We start from the raw sequence: 18,963 nt of genomic DNA on the forward strand, positions 1-18,963 counted from the left end.
AGAGGAAAGCCCACCCCTGCCCAGCCAGGGCTGCCCCAGGCATTTCACCCACTGGATCTGGGCCTGGCCGCCCCATGGCACACGGAATGAGCAAGTCCGTGCTTCCCCACCCCTAGTTCCACTCACTCGCGGCTCCAGGATGGACTGCTGCCCAGGTTGATGGGCAGGACGCCTGCCTGGTCTCCTGGATACAGGGCACCCCTCACCCCCTCACTGTCTCAGGGGTAAGTCTTGCCGTGTGGTTTGACAGAAACAAGAACAAGATAGTTCAGGACAGGGTCGTTTATTTCCCACAGTCTGGATTACTTAATCTGACCCATGGCCACTGTTTTATTGATTTCACTAAAGTGGCATTAGAATTCCCTATTTTGGGGCAGTGCTTCCATCACTGCCTAAATCAAGTCGGCTTAAAAACTTGCTCTCGTGTCTTTCTCTAAGAGATCCGTGACTGACCACTCCCAATTTCCACCAAGACATAGAAAGTGAAGCCAAACAAGAGGGCAGTGCAGCCTGCTGTGGACGCAGTGCGGACGGAAAAACCACTCACCAAAAGAAAGCGTTAGTCACTCTGTTGCATCTGACTCTTTGCAGCCCCATGGACTGTAACCCGCCAGGCTCCTCTGTCCATGGGATTCTTCAGGCAAGAATACTGGAGTGGGTTGCCGTTCCCTTCTCCAGGGCATCTTCCGAGTCCAGGGATTGAATCCAGTCTCCCACATCGCAGGCAGATTCTTTACTGTCTGAGCCAACTTTATTAAAAACCAATTTTCGTTTCCACCCATGCATCAGCTGAGTGAAGGGGCTGATCTTTAAAGGCCTTCTGGAAGGATATATAATCCTGAGTTATATTGAAACCTTTTCCAGAAGTGATTTATTCTTTCCAACAAGTCATGATTTTTAAATATGTTAAATCCTAGTTGAAATGCTTCATCTTCTAAAAATGATGTACCAGTTTTATTGATAAACACAAAAGGCCCAGAACATTCTACCCAGGAACTATCTTGAAAGTACATTATCCTTTTCTCCTGCACCCATCAGAACGGCCGCAATTTCCAAAATCTGTTCTTTTCTTGACAATAAACTGTTCACGTTGGGATCTCTGCCTCCTCAGCAGTCTCCTCCTCGTAGCCCTGATGAAAACGCTGAAGGGCAGAAAGAGAGTTTCTAAGTAATACTTTGATTAAACCATTTACAAATAAAACATCCCAAAATAGCATATTGTAGGCCAAGGTGAAAGGATTTTCAATCTTGTTTGATCTAAGTGTTTTGAAAATACTTCAGTGAGTTAAGAGAGAAGCGGTGTGTTCTAAGTACATGGCCACACTCTAGAGGTCATTTACTGATGAGTGAAAACGTGAAGAACGCAGTAAACGCGACCTGTCAGGGAACAGTCACTTTCAGCGATAGAGAATCCACCTGCCAACACACTCGAGACTCAGGTTCCATCCCTGGGTCGGGAAGATCCCCTCGAGGTGGAAATGGCAACTTGTTCCAGTATTCTTGCCTGGAGAATCCAATGGACAGAGGTGCCCAGCGGGCTCACAGTCCATGGGGTTTCAAGCAGTTAGACACAAGTTAGCCACCAAACAACAGCACGTAACTATTAATATGCATGGATTTGATCATTCAAGGTTCCAGAAGCAATGAAAATCTATCTCAGGAGATATCCTTGTTTGCCATCCTGGGCTTCTGCTATTACACACTGACCATGAAATCTCACTCAGCTTGCTTCTTCTCAATTTGTCTGCTTCACTCAAGGCAGACTTCTCTCAGCAAAGAACAGTGACTAACTATGCAAGGTCACGCACGGTTCCAGCACAGTGTGAAAAGCATTACATACGTAAGCTACATGTTTCAGGTTGAACTCTGGAAGGAAGCTCGTTGAACCAGAGGCAGGCTGATGCACCTAACTGGCGTAACTTATCACGGTCGTATGTACCTTATTTTCAGACCACACTACTAGGAAGATTTTGACTCATTCCAGGGGCAAAAGTTAACCTTACCACCACCATCAGCTAGAAGTTCTTTAACAGCTTTTCTTGAATTCTAATTCAGAGATAATGAATATTTCTGAAGGCAAAGCAAAATATATAAACTCCCTGTGAAGCTGTAAATGGGATTACCTGCCTATGTATTTCTAGAAACTGGGGTTTATTTCAACTAAATAAAAGGTTGATAATACTGTAAAGAGAAATGGACACATTCAGTGTCTCTACGATTTCTAATACAGAAAGGGATAAGAAGACATTTCACTGTCTTCTTTTCTCCTTGGCTCAAGACCCCATGTGGGTCAAGTAATAACGGGAACAGTGGACATTCCCTTAATACCTTGCTCCCTTTATGATGCTTTATGGCATCACTATGGGTGTTCCCCTTCCCCTTCCCATTGTCTCTTTTCTACCTTTTTGAGTTATTCTGGATCAAAAAGTACAAAAAAATCCCCAGTACAGACTATTCGGTGTTGGCAATGGAGCATTGATTGCTGAAAGCAACATCAAAACGACGTAGGCAAGGATAAAGTGGGAGGGACTCTCTGAGCAATCCAGACTGTGCACTGTAGACTTCCGTACACTCCACCCAGTGAAGAGAACATAAATCCATCCGAATCCAGCAGAGCAATCCCAGGAAGAAGTCACTGGAAACTGCCTTGCGAATGCGTAAGGGGATTCCCCTAGCAGCGGGGGACCAGGAAGCTCCAAGACCAACCTGCAGACTCGGGGTTGAGAACTCTCTCTCTTCAACCAAAGCAAGAACAGTAACAATAACCCAGCCGCACGGGGGCCATTCAAAACAAGTTGCTACACACGGGGAAGAAAACATGAATTATCACAGGAAAAAAAACAATACCTCAACAGCATTTTGTCTAGGATCCAGAAGAAACTCGTACAAATATGTTTGACATCCTCAGGATTCAGGAAGATAAGGGAGAAATTCACAAGAGGAGGCCAGACTTACATGAAAATAAGCCAATGCTGAGTGAGAAAAGGAAAACTGAAAACGTTACAGCGGAATCAGCATTCCCCACAGGGGCACGGAAAATCATCACCGCGCAACATGCAGCGGTACGCGCAGACCACCGCCTTGAGAACCACCCTTAGCAAAGACGAGGGTGACGAGCAACGCGAGGGAAGAGTGTAAAGTGGAGAACAGCGGACCCCAGCAGGAGCTCAGAGTTACAGGGCGTCCCCAGGGGGTCGCCAAAACAACAGGAAAAGGGATGATAGTGACGGGGGAGGAAAGACGCTTTCAGAGATAAAAAGTGGCCCGTGTTTTGCAGGTAGGAAAGGTTCATTACAAAGAAAAACATCCGGAGAGGGGGGAAATGGTACACACAAAGAAATATCAATAGCACGGGCTAAGCGATTTTTGTAAGAGTACATTCCAGAGAGCAATGAGAAGTGGAGGAGAAATAACTTATGTGCATTTACTCATCTGAGTAAAAAGGCATGATGTAATAAACTGAATGAAAACTGGTTTAAAAAAAAGGAGAAGACGACGACTGAGGGACTCCATGAACATAATGCCCACCTGTCCTTCATACAGAAGGTAACCGTGGATGTGCTGTAACTATGAGAGTAAAGCCAAGTTAAGAATCCAGAAATGAGGATGTCACAGTTTGGAAAGCAGGTTGCATTAAGAGGCACTAAATGTAGAGTTAGGTTTAAATAGTTGATGGAAAAGAGTTTCAAAACTGCATGAAATGTCAAATAATTATTTTGTATCTAATGTGGCAACAACAACAACAAAATCCAGAGAATCTGGGTATAAACCTTCAGAGTCAATGGAGAAGATAAAAGTATTTAAAGAGCCTGTTTTAAAAGAAGGAAATTGAGTAGGTGGCAAGGAAGTGCTAAGAGCCAAAAGCTCAAAATAAGGTTAAAATGTGAAAGCAAATACATCAGCCATGAAAATTAAATTTCAAATTGGTTTGTGAAAAACAAAATCTGAATATAAGCTCTCTTTACATATGAAAGCAAATAACACTTAAATATTTAAATTAAAAGCTATGTTGGGGGAAAAAGAAGGCAGGAGTAGTTATTTTAATTTTTTTTAGAAAAGTAGAATTTAATGAAAAGTTTCATCTGTGTAAAGAGGATGAATTTACATTGATAAAAATATTCACAATAAAGATGCTGTTGTCATGACCCTCTGGGCTGTGTAATGACATCGTGTTCTGGAAGAACAGTCAGCTGCTAGACTGATATTTTGTGCTTCCGGAAAAAGAGCAAACCTCTTGATTGAGAAACAGTAAGAGTCCATCCTCCATGGCCTGACCTTGGGCCCTAAAATCTATGTACAATCTCTACCAAACCAAGGGGACTGCCTATCTTCTAAAGCACCACTTCCTGGCTTTACCGCTCATATGAATTGTTTTCAGTCCCCAGGATAATGAAGGTTCCATAATCAGTAGATGTGAAGCGGACCTGAGATACTACATTTCTAACAAGCCCCCAGTTGAGGCTGTTGCTGTGGGGTCAAGGCAAGGCTGTGGGGTCAGGGTTATGCTGGAACTCCTCAGACCCTGCTGCAAGACTCTGGGCTTGAGAGCAAGTCGGGGAATGAGCTGATAGAAGACAGGTGCATAATCACTTTCTTATATGTAATAAATCTGGAAAACTGCTTCATTCATGATGTGACTAATTAAATAAACATAAAATTTGATTTTTAGACCCTAAAAGTATCTATCAATAGATTAAAATAGGTGGTATATCAGATGAAGTGCTGTGCTGTGCTTAGTCGCTCAGTCATGTCCGACTCTTTGCGACCCCATGGACGGTAGCCTGCCAGGCTCCTCTGTCCATGGGATTCTCCAGGCAAGAATACTTCAGTGGGTTGCCATGCCCTCCTCCAGGCGATATTCCCAGCCCAAGGATTGAACCCAGGTCTCCTGCATTGCAGGCAGATTCTTTACCATCTGAGCCACCAGGGAAGCCCATCAGATGAAGTACTAAGGAAAAAAAAAAAAAGAAACACTTGTCAATAAGGTAACAACTGTTTAAAAAAAGCCAAAGGACCATGCAAAAAATAAATAAATAAATAAAATAAGATGACAAAAGGAAAATCAAATAATCCATGATGATCACAAATACACAAGAGAAATAATCACTTATCACAAGAAAAGAGCTTTGGTTTGAAAACTTGGAGAGAGAGTTCCCACTGTCTGATTGTTCCAACAATATGGTTCTTGTGGGGGCTATCACACATGGAATAATGGTAAGACTTTGCCTTTCTTACCCAAACTTGCCTTCTTTCTTCCTCTAGCCTTTCAATATCGTTTTATACAAGTTTTGTATAAATCAGTAATCAATTGTTTTAGTCTTGTGATAGCATAGTTGCTTTTGAACTGTGGTTCTGGAGAATACTCTTGAGAGCGCTTTGGGACTGCAAGGAGGTCAAACGAGTCAATCCCAAAGGAAATCAACCCTGAATATTTGTTGGAAGGACTGAGGCTGAAGCTGAAGCTTCAAAATTTTGGCCACCTGATGCTAAGAGCCGACTCACTGGAAAAGATACTGATGTTGGGAAAGATTGAAGGCAGGAGGAGAAGGAGGTGGCAGAGGATGAAACGGTTAGATAGCATGACTGACTCAACGGAGATGAATTGGAGCGAACTCTGGGAGACGGTGAAGGACAGGGGAGCCTGGCATGCTCCAGTCATCGGGTCACAAAGAGTTGGACACGACCGAGCGACTGAACAGCAAACAACCGTCCACTGCAAATTGCACAATTACTATGACTCCATTTTCTCTTTCGGCAACTTATTTTCCTTAGCATTGATCATTGCCTCTCATTTTGTTTGCTTGTTTTTCGTATACCCAGGGATCAAACCCTAGTCACTTGCATCTCCTGCACTGGACTGTGTATTCTTCACCTGTGTACCACCTGAGAAGCCCATATACTTGATATATATATATTTTTTTTTTTTTTCCAAATACCTCAGGATCTAGAAAATGAACGTTCTCTTCCCCGTGTTCAGAGCATCAGACAACTCATCGATTCCCTTTCTGTCCCTGGAGTTACCCCTCGCGCCCTCCCACTTTCTGCCTCTTCTCCTTATTCCTCTTTCCTGTTTGACCTCTTTTTTCCTTAGCTCTTTGCCCTATTTTCTTCCTCGTGTTTTAAAGTGCACATCTTCCAGAAGTTTCCTGTGAGTACGTGAAAGGTGTATATTTTCAGCCCTTGCTTATCGGAAAAGTCTACCATCACACTTACTAGTTTGGCCACACTGAAATCATTTTCATCCAGAATTTTGAGGCCATGTCTCTGCTGCCTCCCGGGTCCTCACACTGCTTTGAAAGTCTTGATTGCCACCTGTTTCCAGCCACTTGCCTGTGGCTCGTTCCCCACAGTCTCCGAGAGCTTCCTGGCTGTCCTCTTCATCTCTGGTAATGCGAAACTTCACGCTGATAGGCTTTGATGTGGCTGTGTTTTCATTCATTGTCCTGGGAAATTTCGGTTTAGAGACATATGTCTTCCAGCCCTAGAAGCTTTTCATGTATTATTCCTTTAATGACGCTCTCCCTCTACGCTCTCTTACTTCTCTGCTGTAATTCTTGCTACAATGCATTACACCCTGTGGGCTGATTCTCTCATTTTGTTAGCCTTTTGCTCACATTTTCCAACTCTGTCTTAGTTCTACTTCCTGGGGAATTTCCTTGACTGTATCTTCCAGAACTATGATTGAATAATGTGTTAATTATCTAATTTTACCTTATTCTCATTTTTTTTAAATAGTATTTTGTTCCCTTCTTTTATCAGTACATTATGCCCACTCTTTTATTTCTCCATGAATATTTACTACAGATTTGTAGGATTTGGGTGTCTGTGTATTTTTTTTCCTTCCTAACTCATTATATCCTTTTCCCCCTCATTCAGTTACCAATTATCTTCCTTTTTGCTAGCTTTTATGACTTTCCCACTCCTGGATATAGATCAACAGGATGGTGTACTAGTTGTGACTAGCTTCTGTGTAATCAGACTGCCCAGCTTATAAACCTGCCACATATTGCCACATGACCTGAGGCGAGTTGCTTTCCTCCATGTAACACTGTTGCCTCATCTATAAAATGGGGATAACGGTATTCATTTATATTTTCTCTCTAATTTACTGTCAGCCAGTGGTTTCTGTATTTTATGTTTTATATTATTTTTTAAAGTCTCACCTTATTTCTATTTAACTTCCCAACGCAGTGGATCTTCCAAACCCAGGGATTGAACCCAGGTCTGCCGTATTGCAGGCTGGATTCTTTACCAGCTGAGCCACCAGGGAAGCCCTATTTAAGTTTAGGTTTATACATTTTAAATTTTGTATTGAATTATAGCTGATTCACAATTTTATCTTGGTTTCAGATATACAGCATAGTGATTCAATATTTTTACAGGTTATACTCCTCTTCAAGTTGTTACAAAATATTAGCTTTATTCCCTATGCTGTACAGCATATCCTTGTAGCTTATTTATTTTATACATGTACTCTGTCTCTCTGAATACAACACACCTGTCTTACCCCTCCGCCTCCCTTCTCCCCACTATTAACCACTGGTTTGTTCTCTTTATCTGTGAGTTTGTTTCCACTCTGTTATGTTCACGCTTCTGTTTTATTTTTAGATTCCATGGACAACTGATAACATACAGTACATGTCTATCTCTGACCTGTTTATTTAAGCATAATATCCTCTAGGTCCATTCATGTTTTGGCAAATGTCAGAATTGTATTAGTTTTATGGCTGAATAATATTCGATCATGTATGTATACACCACATCTTCAATGCACTTGGTTTTTCTGGATAGGATTCACACCGTATTATTCAGTCTAGCTACTATAAACCTCACTTCACAGGTGACAAAACGGAGGCATGTGAAATTGAAGAAAAATGTCCATGTCATACAGTTGCAAAATGGTAGACCTGAGGAGTTGAATCCCATCTGGATCTCCTGAGCGTCTTCTCTTCTTCACAAAGCTCAGTGCCGCATCCACCACAACTGACATTTTTTGGACACGTAGAGAATAGTTATAAAAACTAGCCGTATCCTATGCTATTAAATCTCAAGAAATAGCAAAGCATGGAAAGCATATGAAGGATGTTATATAACCAAAATGCAATTTATGGTAGAGATCCTTTTTTTTAAAGCAATGACTAAAACATTCCCATATATTTTGAAATTGACATGTACTTTTACATACCCAGTGAGTCAGATAAGAAATTCTAATGAAATTATTAAGTATTCTAACTGCATAATGATGAAAATATCACATAAATTACATATTAAAAACATACAAAATTATTACATTAAAATATTACCAAAAATATATTAAAATATTTAACACATATGAGATAGTAAAATAGGATTAGAAAGAAATATGTAGCTTTAAACATGTTATAAAAAAAGAAAAACAAGGAAAATAGTAAATTAAGTATCCCTCTCAATAAATGACAGGGAGAACAGTAAAAGAAATTCAAAGGAAGAATAAATTATTAGTATAAAAGCACAGTAAAATAAAAATAGGATACAGTCATGTAAGTGAGAGCATTAAAACTAAACATTGATTGGTTTCTTGACATGATTTATACAATTGATAAACACTTGTAAAAGTTAATAAATAAAAAAGTGAAAAAAAAAGGCAAAAATAGCCAATGTCAGAAATGAAAAAGGGAATGTTATTTAGGTCCTACAGACATTGATAGGATATCTTGATAGTAGATTATAAACAACTTTATCCCTAAAACTTTGAAATTTCAATTAAATGGTTAAGTTTTTGGAATATGTAACTTACCAAAACTGACACTAGAAAAATAAAAAATAAAGTACATAGGGTAGTATATCAAGTGAAGAAATTAAATTTGTAATTAAAATTCCTCATACAAAGATAATAAAAGGCTTGGTTAGTTGTGCCAAAGACTTAATGAAAAAATAGTTTAAATCTTCCTCAAATTTTCCCAGATGATGAAAATAGAGAATTTAAATTCTATATCCTTTTACGATGCAACATAACTTTCTACCAACAAGGACATTACAAGAAATTATAAGAAGGAATCTTCCATGACAATCTCATTCATAAATATTAATGAAAATTTTCTCAACAAAATTACTAGCAAACTGAATCGATTGATATGTAAAAATGATTAGTATCTCATGGCAAACTTGGTTTTATTTCAGAAAGATAAGATTGGCTTAACATTGGTAGAATCAGTTAATGGCATTTATATTTGTGTATTAAAGGGTAAAAATCAAGCATCTCAAATGATGGTAAAAAGCACTTGATAAAATTCAACACCCATTTCTATTTTTAAAACAAACTAAGAATAGAAGGTGATCCAACCAGTCCATCCTAAAGGAGACCAGTCCTGGGTGTTCATTGGAAGGACTGATGCTGAACCTGAAACTCCAATACTTTGGCCACCTCATACGAAGAGTTGACTCATTGGAAAAGACTCTGATGCTGGGAGGGATTGGGGGCAGGAGGAGAAGGGGACGACAGAGGATGAGATGGCTGGATGGCATCACTGACTCGATGGACGTGAGTCTGGGTGAACTCCGGGAGTTGGTGATGGACAGGGAGGCCTGGCGTGCTGCGATTCATGGGGTTGCAAAGAGTCAGACACGACTGAGCGACTGAACTGAACTGAAGAACAGAAGGGAATTCTGTTAATATGATAGAGGGAATCTTTAATTTTTTTTTTCAATCAGAGCAGGCTAGGTTATGTGGAAATAACAACCAGTCTCCAAAATCAAAAGCTTAGAACAGTAAGTGACTTAAAGTTCTGTTTCTCACATCTGCGGCCCGCCTACTGCAGGCTGGTGGTGATGGAGGTGTTCTCTTCACTATAGTTGTTTAGAGGCCAGAATGTTGTAATTCTACCATGGACATTATGACTAGTAAATTACGGAGACTCTGGACTCTGTTTCCTTTAAAGAGTGTCAGTTCTAATTCTCACGGACAGTTAACCTGCTAAACACAGACTCTAAACTTCGTCTCCCCTGTGGTGAACAGCCGGCTAAGTTCTCTCGTCTTCAGTTCTTTTATCTTCCAACTTCTGCTCAGTTTCCATGCCTACTGGGATCTCTCTCAGGTGTGTTATCCTTAGAGATCAGCTCAGGCAGAATTTCCATGCAGATTTTTTTGTTTACTTCATCTGTAGGTCTCTATCTTCCAGAATTCCCTCCCCTAATTTTTTTTTTCATGCTCTGCCAGCCCAAAATTCTGTTTTCTGAAACCTCAATTAAGTGTACCTTCTGTTTCCTTCTGCCTCAGGACACACACCTTAGTTTTTAGAGAGAAAAAACCTTTCAGCTCACCAGTCTTACCTGGCACACTTTCATCTTGCAGGGACGGACTCCCATCCGGCTTCTGCCTACTTACCATTCTTTGGCATGACAGTCAAGGGTTCCTGTTAGGTATCTGGCTGTGTATTATGGTCTTGACTTAGTTTCTTTCTGTTTCCCTTCATGCACCCCATTCTCTAGCCAAACTGATTGTGCTATAGAACTTGTCTTGTGCTTTTCTAATTGTGTCTTTGCTCACTTTGGAAGACCGCCCATTCTCACACACTAACAAATGCCTAAAGTGTGAGTGTTAGTCACTCGGTTGTGTCCAAGTCTTTGCGATCCCATGGACTATAGCCTCCAGGCAAGAATACTGAGGTGGGTAACCATTCCCTTCTCCAGGAGATCCTCCCGGTCTGACCCAGGAGAACCTGGGTCTTCTGCATTGCAGGTGGATTCTTTATTTGAGACACCAGCGAAGCCCTAAAGCAACCTTCAAAACCCACTTCCAATAGGAATTGTCTTGAGACCTTCTTTTGATTCTTCTCTCTCTCCCTACCCTCAACTCTAGTCTTCTCCACACCCTCCCCTCCTGTTCCTACAGAGCTTTGTATCTTTCTCTCTGTGTCATTTAGGGTATAACATTAGAAAGTAATATATACCCACTCAGATGGTAAAAACCTGCTTGCCAATGCAGGAGACATAGGAGACATGGGTTCGATCCCTGATTTGGGAAGATCCCCTGGAGAAGGAAATGGCAACCCACTGCAGAATTCTTGCCTGGAGAATTCCATGGACAGATAAGCCTGGAAGGCTCCAGTTCATGGGGTGGCAAGGAGTCGGACACAACTGACCAACTAACACTTTGACTTTCATGTCGTCAAATGCACTGTCTAGTACACAGTAGATGCATCAAAATATCAATATTTTCAAAATTAATCAGGTACATACCTGCTGTTCATACTGAAATTTGTATAGGTGTCATAGTCAAAAACATGAAGTGACCATTTAGGCTTGCCATTGTCCTGCATATTATATAAAAACCACCTCATAAGAATCCTTAATATGAAACAACAAGTGAAGCGTATAATGATACAGTGCTTTCCACTTCTTAGAGGAATTATTTAAGTAGTGAGGGTAATTGTTTATTCATCCACATTGTTTTATGTGATGCCTTCCATTTGTGAGCACTAACATACATTTGCGAGATGGTGCGCTAGGAGGCAAGGTGACCTGGCTGCTAAAGAATTACAGAAATATCAGCGATCTACAAACAGACAGGACACTAAACAGTGGCCTCATTAGGAGAGCTCTAATGAGTTGAGGTCACCCAGCTATAAAGGACAAACATGCCCAGACACAGCTGAAGCAATTTAAACAATAACATTTTCAAAAGCAAAATTGTCCTTTTTAAAGAATGCTCATTGGGAAAAAATATACCAAGGAAAGATAAAATATGAGATCACAATACAAAAGTTATTTTGAGAATTCTATTTAATCAGAAAGCAAGTCCAATGGAAATGCACTATTTTTATGATCTAATAATTTTACTTATATCTCTTGAAATTTTATGGGTGAATTATTTTTAAAATGATAAAATGTAATTTTTTAATTTAAGAAGAAAATACTTTGTTCTAAATAATTTGTTCTAAAAAAATGAAAAAAGGGTGTATTACATACGATTGTTTTGGTTACAAGACACAAAAAAGAAAATGAATTCAAATTATCATAAAGAATCAGGTTTGCTTAATAAATTCACAAAGCTGAACTATCCTTTGGCCACCTGATGCAAAGAACTGACTCATTTGAAAAGACCCTGATGCTGGGAAAGATTGAGGGCAGGAGGAGAAGGGGACGGCAGAGGATGAGATGGTTGGATGGCATCACCGACTCAATGGACATGAGTTTGAGCACACTCCGGGAGCTGGTGGACAGGGAGGCCTGGCGTGCTGCAGTCCATGGGGTTGCAGAGTCAGACACGACTGAGCGACTGAACTGACTGGACAATCCTGGGTCTCACCTCAGGGCTGGTTTAATGTGGTGGCTTGCCAGGGTCACTCTTGCTCTTTTTCATCCATGGTCATCTTAAAGCTGGCTCATTTTTGGCCTCAGGATGCTCTGAGTAGATCCTGAGACTACACGCTTACTTATTTATACCAGTGGGAAAGAACAAGTGTCACTGTCCCTTAATTTCCAGAAAGAATAAAAGTCAAAGATGCACCGTGACTGCACCAGCTCGGGGCACATGCCCAGCTTAGAACTGTGGTCAAGGGGAGTGGACACACGGACTCGACTAACTGACTCAGTTACATGTGCCATGTAACCTATGCACAGTACAGCTTAGTGGAAGTGAAAAGGTTAGCTTCTCAGAAGACCATGAGTTCTATGGCAGAAACATCTCTTGCACCCCAAGTATCTGCTGCTGCTGCTGCTAAGTCGCTTCAGTCATGTCCGACTCTGTGCGACCCCATAGACGGCAGCCCACCAGGCTCCCTTGTCCCTGGGATTCTCCAGCACTGGAGTGGGTTGCCATTTCCTTCTCCAATGCATGAAAGTGAAAAGTGAAAGGGAAGTCGCTCAGTCGTGTCCGACTGAGCAAACTGATGCTCCCAAATGGGAATTCCTGGCTATTGAGGGCCGTGGAATCTGGAATCCCCCATTTTCTGAGGGAGCTTCAGTAGGTGGTACTAAAGACCATGTTCCTCTGTGGTCTCTGGAGATTGGCGTGGCGCTGGAGAATGTGGACCTGGCTTCTGGGTTCTAGTGCTGGCTCCACCGTTTTGTACAGACTGGTCCATCTGGTTCAGGAGATTAGTTTTCATCTCCAGGACAAGGGAACTGATGCAGCCCCCTAAATAGTTGTTGTGGTCACTAGTGGAAGTTGCATAGAAAGGCCCAGGTAACATGATAAGCAGGCTCTTCCTGAGTGACGTGTCATGTTGAGCATGCGTCGTCATGGCCAGGTGGGGCTGTGAAGTCCAGCTACCTGGAGGAAGGTACTCACTGCCCTTCCTCTCTGTCCGTTTCTCTCACACTTAGTCTGTCAGTTGGCTCACTGCCTTTAATTCTCCATTAAAGGGCATCATGATGTAAAACCCGGTGTCCCTCTGTGTGAAGTCCTACAACGTAAATAATGTGGGAGTGGATGCAAGGTGATTGTAGTCTCAGGCAGAGGTTAGATATTCTCAGAAGCATTTAAATAGTTACCTGCTCACTTGCCAGAAGAAAAATTCCTTCCAGACCCATGAGGGCGAATAAAAACCAGGTCTATCCCTACATGAATAGAGAAGAAGACTCAGAATGACCCAAAATAAAAATGATGAGAATGGAGATTATAGCTGTCCATGCCAGAAGGTCACAATAGAATGAAGGAAAGAGCTAAAAATAGCCTCACTTCATTTCAAACTGCATCTACTGCATGTGGCAGTCCCTTCCCATTCTCGAACACACACACACTGTCGCTCCTCCTGCGCAGGGGAGAGCAAGGACTCTGAAGTCAGACTCCCCGGTCAGCACTCTGATTCTGCCACATACATACCAGCTGTCAGACAAGTTCACCACTTGGAGGCTGAATTTATAAAACTGATTAGTTTAGTGATTGAGAAAGTACATTTTAAGCTCTTAGCAGAGGCTGTCGTATGTGATAAACATTAGGGTTGTCCTTATCATCACCATCAGCATCATTCTCTACTGGACTGTGGCGACAGATTTTGGGTACACAGGATAAAACCTCACATCGTTATCTTCATCTTTCCACAGGAGAGCTGAGCTTTAGTCAGGGAACCGCACTACTGCAGAGTGTTGCTTGTTTTTTATGTTTTTGTATTTTATTTTTTCAAAAAATGCCAGGAAACCCACCTGCATCAGGATGATTTGTTCACCAAGAGCAAACACTTAAGCTCAGGTCCCAACAGGTGTCTAGTCTGATTGCTCAAAGTCCGTGCTAGAGCCTGTGTTTGCTGAGCAGCTCTGAACATCTCTCCTGAGCAGGCTCCAAGTCTGGGGCTGTTATCCATCAGGATTTGGTGGGATGCTAAGAAGTGGAGTCTAACCACAATAAGCACAGGCTTTGGGCTCATGCAAACCAGACCCCAGCTGGCCATTAACTAGCTATGTGGTTTTGATAAATTAATTATTTCACCTTTCCCAGGGGTTTGGGAAAAAAGGCTTCCCAAGCATTTGGTAAGGATTCACAGATCATACAGGTTGGAGGTTTAGCACAGTGCCAAATCAAGTTGGTGATAATAGTAAAGTATTTTTTTTACCTCCTTGGTGTTCCTCCATGGCATGTCTCTACAGACTTCCTAACTCTGGGTCATCAAAAACTTAATAGATTTGGATTTTGTAACTTTCATCCAAGTTACAATCAAAATGTTGGATGGAAATTGGACTTGATCAAGTATTCCAGTAGAGACAATGCAGGTTGATACTAAACCATCACAGCATGTTGCTTAAATTCAGTTATTCACAACATAAGGAAAAAAGAAAGTGCTTAATTCTTCGACCATTTCTGTATCTTGCCTTCAAGAGAATTCTTGCCAGATGCCCTGCAATATAGTCTTCTATAATCTCTTTTGTGAATGAACTTGTTAGAACACATGAGATAAGCTTGGCCTGACATTCCAGAGAGCTCACACTGGCTCCTAGTAACCACGCTGTATTCCTGGAAGCTCTCAGATCACTTGCTTAAATAGTAATAATTAGTCCTAGAATTGTACCAGATATTGATGTCAAGCTTAAAGTGAAGTCACTCAGTCGTGTCCGACTCTTTGCGACCCCATGGACTGTAGCCTACCAGGCTCCTCTATCCATCAGATTCTCCAGGCAAGAGTACTGGAGTACTGGCTGCCATTTCCTTCTCCAGGGGATCTTCCTAACCCAGGGATCAAACGTGGGTCTCTTGCATTGCAGACAGACACTTTACCGTCTGAGCCACCAGGGAAGCATTTCTTCTTTGAGGAGGACAAGGCAGCTCCTTTGTGGAAAGTAGTGTATTTCCTTATCTTCTGTTTTGTAGCACAGCTTGCAACTTTCTCGTTTTGTGAATAGCCCGAGTGCACTCTACCTGTCTTCACAGACTGCTACTTCTGTTATCTTAAAGCTAGTTCAGACTTAGACACCTTTTCTCAACCAAAGGAAGAAACATAACCCTAATTCTTAGCAGCAATGCCTGCTTGTCACAGCAGACTGTCACTTGGTTTTACTCTAAGAATGGTCCCAAGACCGGCCAACTCCTTCATCTGGTTGTCATTCCACCTGTCACCCATTCCTTCAAGCTGCACTGAGTCGGCAGTATGGGACAGGGGAGCAGGCCACTCCAAAGAAACAGATCCTCCTCTGCTTTTTAACAAAGGACAGTGCTGATAAGTTTATCTCAAATACTGTTAGAGACTTCAGACAAATACTATGTGAGAGCAAACAGGCCCAGGCTTGCTTGCAGGAGGATTAGAGAACAGTCTTGAATGACATTGTTCTTCAGGTTCCTCTGGGTCTAGAAAGCTGTGAGTACTAAATAGGTCATGCTACTGACTGTAATGTGGAGACCACCTTGGTAACTGGTGGTCTCATTTATTTCAGCAAATTATATCAATTGTGTATCTATCTTTAAAACTAAGTGTTTAGTGGAAAGAAAGGCCAAACACTGTCACCAAATACTGAGTTGTATTCTATGGTCCTGAAAAGTGAAAAAAATCAAACTGTCACTCAGTCGTGTCTGACTTTAGGTGACCCCTCCAGGCTCCTCTGTCCATAGAATTCTCTAGGCAAGAATTACTGGAGTGGGTAGCCATTCCCTTCTCCAGGGGATCTTCTCAACCTAGAGATTGAACCTGGGTCTCTTACATTGCAGGTGGACTCTTTACCATCTGAGCCACCAGGAAAGAATATAATCTTATCTATCAAACAAGGGGAAAAGTTACCCATTTGTAATAACAAAGCTTTGATGGAAAATCTGAATTTTGCATAAAATAATCCTTTCTATATGAGATTAGAGAAAAAAAATGATGCTTTTCTTATAACACTTATTGGAAAACAATGAATTTCAGAAAAATGGTAATGCTTTTAATAGACTTACTCCATAAAATAGCTAAGCTAATTCTCTGATGCTTTAATTGAGAACTCAGGCCACATGATATTTGCTTGGATAGCAGATGAGTTCTGTTTTGGAAAGAGAGTAATTTCTTTAATTTTAAAACCTAAATTTGGTTTGAAAGCATATTTTGAATTCATTATATTCTGAAAATTAAAAATGGATATGTTTACTGCTCCTTGACTAGCAAAATTTATATTCGTTTCAGTTTAATTCAACTAATATGATATTGGTCCCAGCAATGTAATTATTAATTAAATATTTCAAAATTAGGAAAAATAATACATAAAATACTTTAGGATATCTATAATAGGAAAATCATAAAGACAGAAAGTAGATGAGAGCTTACCAGAGGCTCAAGGAGAAGTGAGTGGAGAGGGATTTTTTTTTTTTTTTAAGAGGTATAGAGTTTCTGTTTCAGGTGATTAAAAATTTGGAAATAGTGGTGATAATTGTACAATATTGTGAAGATAACTAATGCCACTGAATTGTATACTTAAAAATAGTTAAATAACACTTTATATTATATATATATATATTCTACACAGTAAAATTAAAATACATTAAGATATCAAAATAAGAATGATTCAAACACTAGTAAACCTAACAAAGAGCTTCCCTTGTGGCTCAGCTGGTAAAGAATCCGCCTGCAATGCAGGAGACTCTGGTTCAATTCCTGGGTCGGGAAGATCCCCTGGAGAAGGGAAAGGCTACCTACTCCAGTATTCTGGCCTGGAGAATTCTATGGACTGTACAGTTCATGGGATCATAAAGAGTCAGACACGACTGAGCGACTTTCACTTTTACTTTCAAACCGAACAAAAGTACACGGAATCTACATGAAAAGTATTCTAAAGCTTTTCTGAGGAGATTAATGAAAGAAAAATAGGAACAGGTGAAGAAACACATGTTCCCAAATGGAAAGATGGCCATTTCTGGCTACGTGTTCTCTACATTTGTTGGAAATTTTTATCAAAGTGCCAAACATACTTTTTAACCATATCAAATTATTCTAAATTTCATCTCAAAATGTAGATGCCAACAAAAACCTACTGTATAGCATAGGGAACTCAACTCAACGTTATGTGCCATCCTGGATCTGGAGGGGGTTTTGGAGGAAAATGGATACATGTACAAGTATGGCTAAGTCCCTTCATTCAGTTCACCTGAAGCTACCACAACATTGTTAATCGGCTATACCTCAATACAAAATATTTTTGGCATTAAAAAAAACCCACAATTTTTAAAAAAGAACAATCAAGAAAATATTGAGAAAGAACAAGGAGACAGGGCTAGAGTTCTGCTACATTAAAACATAAATTATGATCATGAAGAATAATATTTTAGGTAAGTATGCAAATTATGTTAATTTAAAAAAAAAAGTAGTGTAAAAAAGAGTATTTTTAAATGCAATAAAGTCCAGTGTCTACATATGCCCATAGACAAGATAGGTCTCTATTGTCTGTATCTGAGCTTATAAATCCCCATATTTTACTGTGTTTACATTCTATTTTCAAAATAAGACCATGGTGAAAATACACTTTATAACCTTTTTACTCAACTGTATCTTATAAACATTTTCTCATTTTTCAAATATTTTCTATTACAGATGACTTTACTCAACTGTATCTTATAAACAGTTTCCTATTTTTCAAATATTTTCTATTACAGATGACTTTAATAAGTTTATAATGTTCCATTTTACAGATATACTAGAATTTGCTTAGATCAGTATTTTGAAAACATTTAGTTTGCCTCTCATAATAATTAATAGTATCGATAACATGCTTTCCTATAACTCTTTCTGCACAGCTTCATCCTTCCTTCAATTAAATGCCCAGAAGTGAAAGTGCCGGGTCGAGTGCCCATGCATGTTGCTATAGCAAGTTTGTAATGGTTTACAAAATGGTGTTAGGAGAGGCCTCTTTTCCCAGGCCTACTTCCACACTGAGTATTAAATTTCCAAAGCCTTTTTGTTAATATGATACTCAAAATTATAGAGAAGTGTTTCCGTTCATTTGATTATCAATGAAGTTGAAAGTTTTATAATAATAATTGTTCTCTTGTGTTTATTAATTTGTATATTATCTATTCATATTATTTGCCCATTTTTTAAATTAACAAGTTCAATCTTTTCTTGGTTTGTGATAGCTATTTGTATATCAAGGATAGTAACATTTATCCCATATGTCAAAAAGATTTTTTAGAATTTGTTGTCTGCTTTTGCATTTTGTGTGGTGTATCCAATTTTAAAAGAAATAGAAATATTTCTATCTGATCTGCAGTAGTGAATCATATCTAATAGTAGAAAATGTTCTCACCTTGCAAAAAAGTCATAGCAATAATGGGTTTTATGCTTGAGAAAATCATACATGTAACTTATAACCATCTAAGATGAATACGTTTTACCACTTTGACTTTAAATTATTTTTCCCTTATTCTTCAACAATTTCTATATATCTGGAAGCTCTGTCTTGTTGATTATACTTGAAGGCAGTAAACGGTACAATAGAAATCCAATTTTCTGAATATAAAGGTTCTCCTGGTTGATCTATAATGTCAGTCGATTTCTCATGCTAGACCCTTTTCAAAACCTTAAATCTCGAGTT

The 18,963-nt window shown here is 40.0% G+C and overlaps 1 protein-coding gene across 1 annotated transcript in view; it reads left to right on the forward strand.

Annotated features, from left to right (window-relative positions):
* The window catches only part of PACRG (parkin coregulated), a 529,967-nt gene that overhangs the window by 268,964 nt on the left and 242,040 nt on the right, over nucleotides 1-18,963 (forward strand). The window lies entirely within an intron of this gene.

The sequence above is a fragment of the Bos taurus genome, chromosome 9 (genome assembly GCF_002263795.3).
Source record: "Bos taurus isolate L1 Dominette 01449 registration number 42190680 breed Hereford chromosome 9, ARS-UCD2.0, whole genome shotgun sequence".
Taxonomy (NCBI): Eukaryota; Metazoa; Chordata; class Mammalia; order Artiodactyla; family Bovidae; genus Bos; species Bos taurus.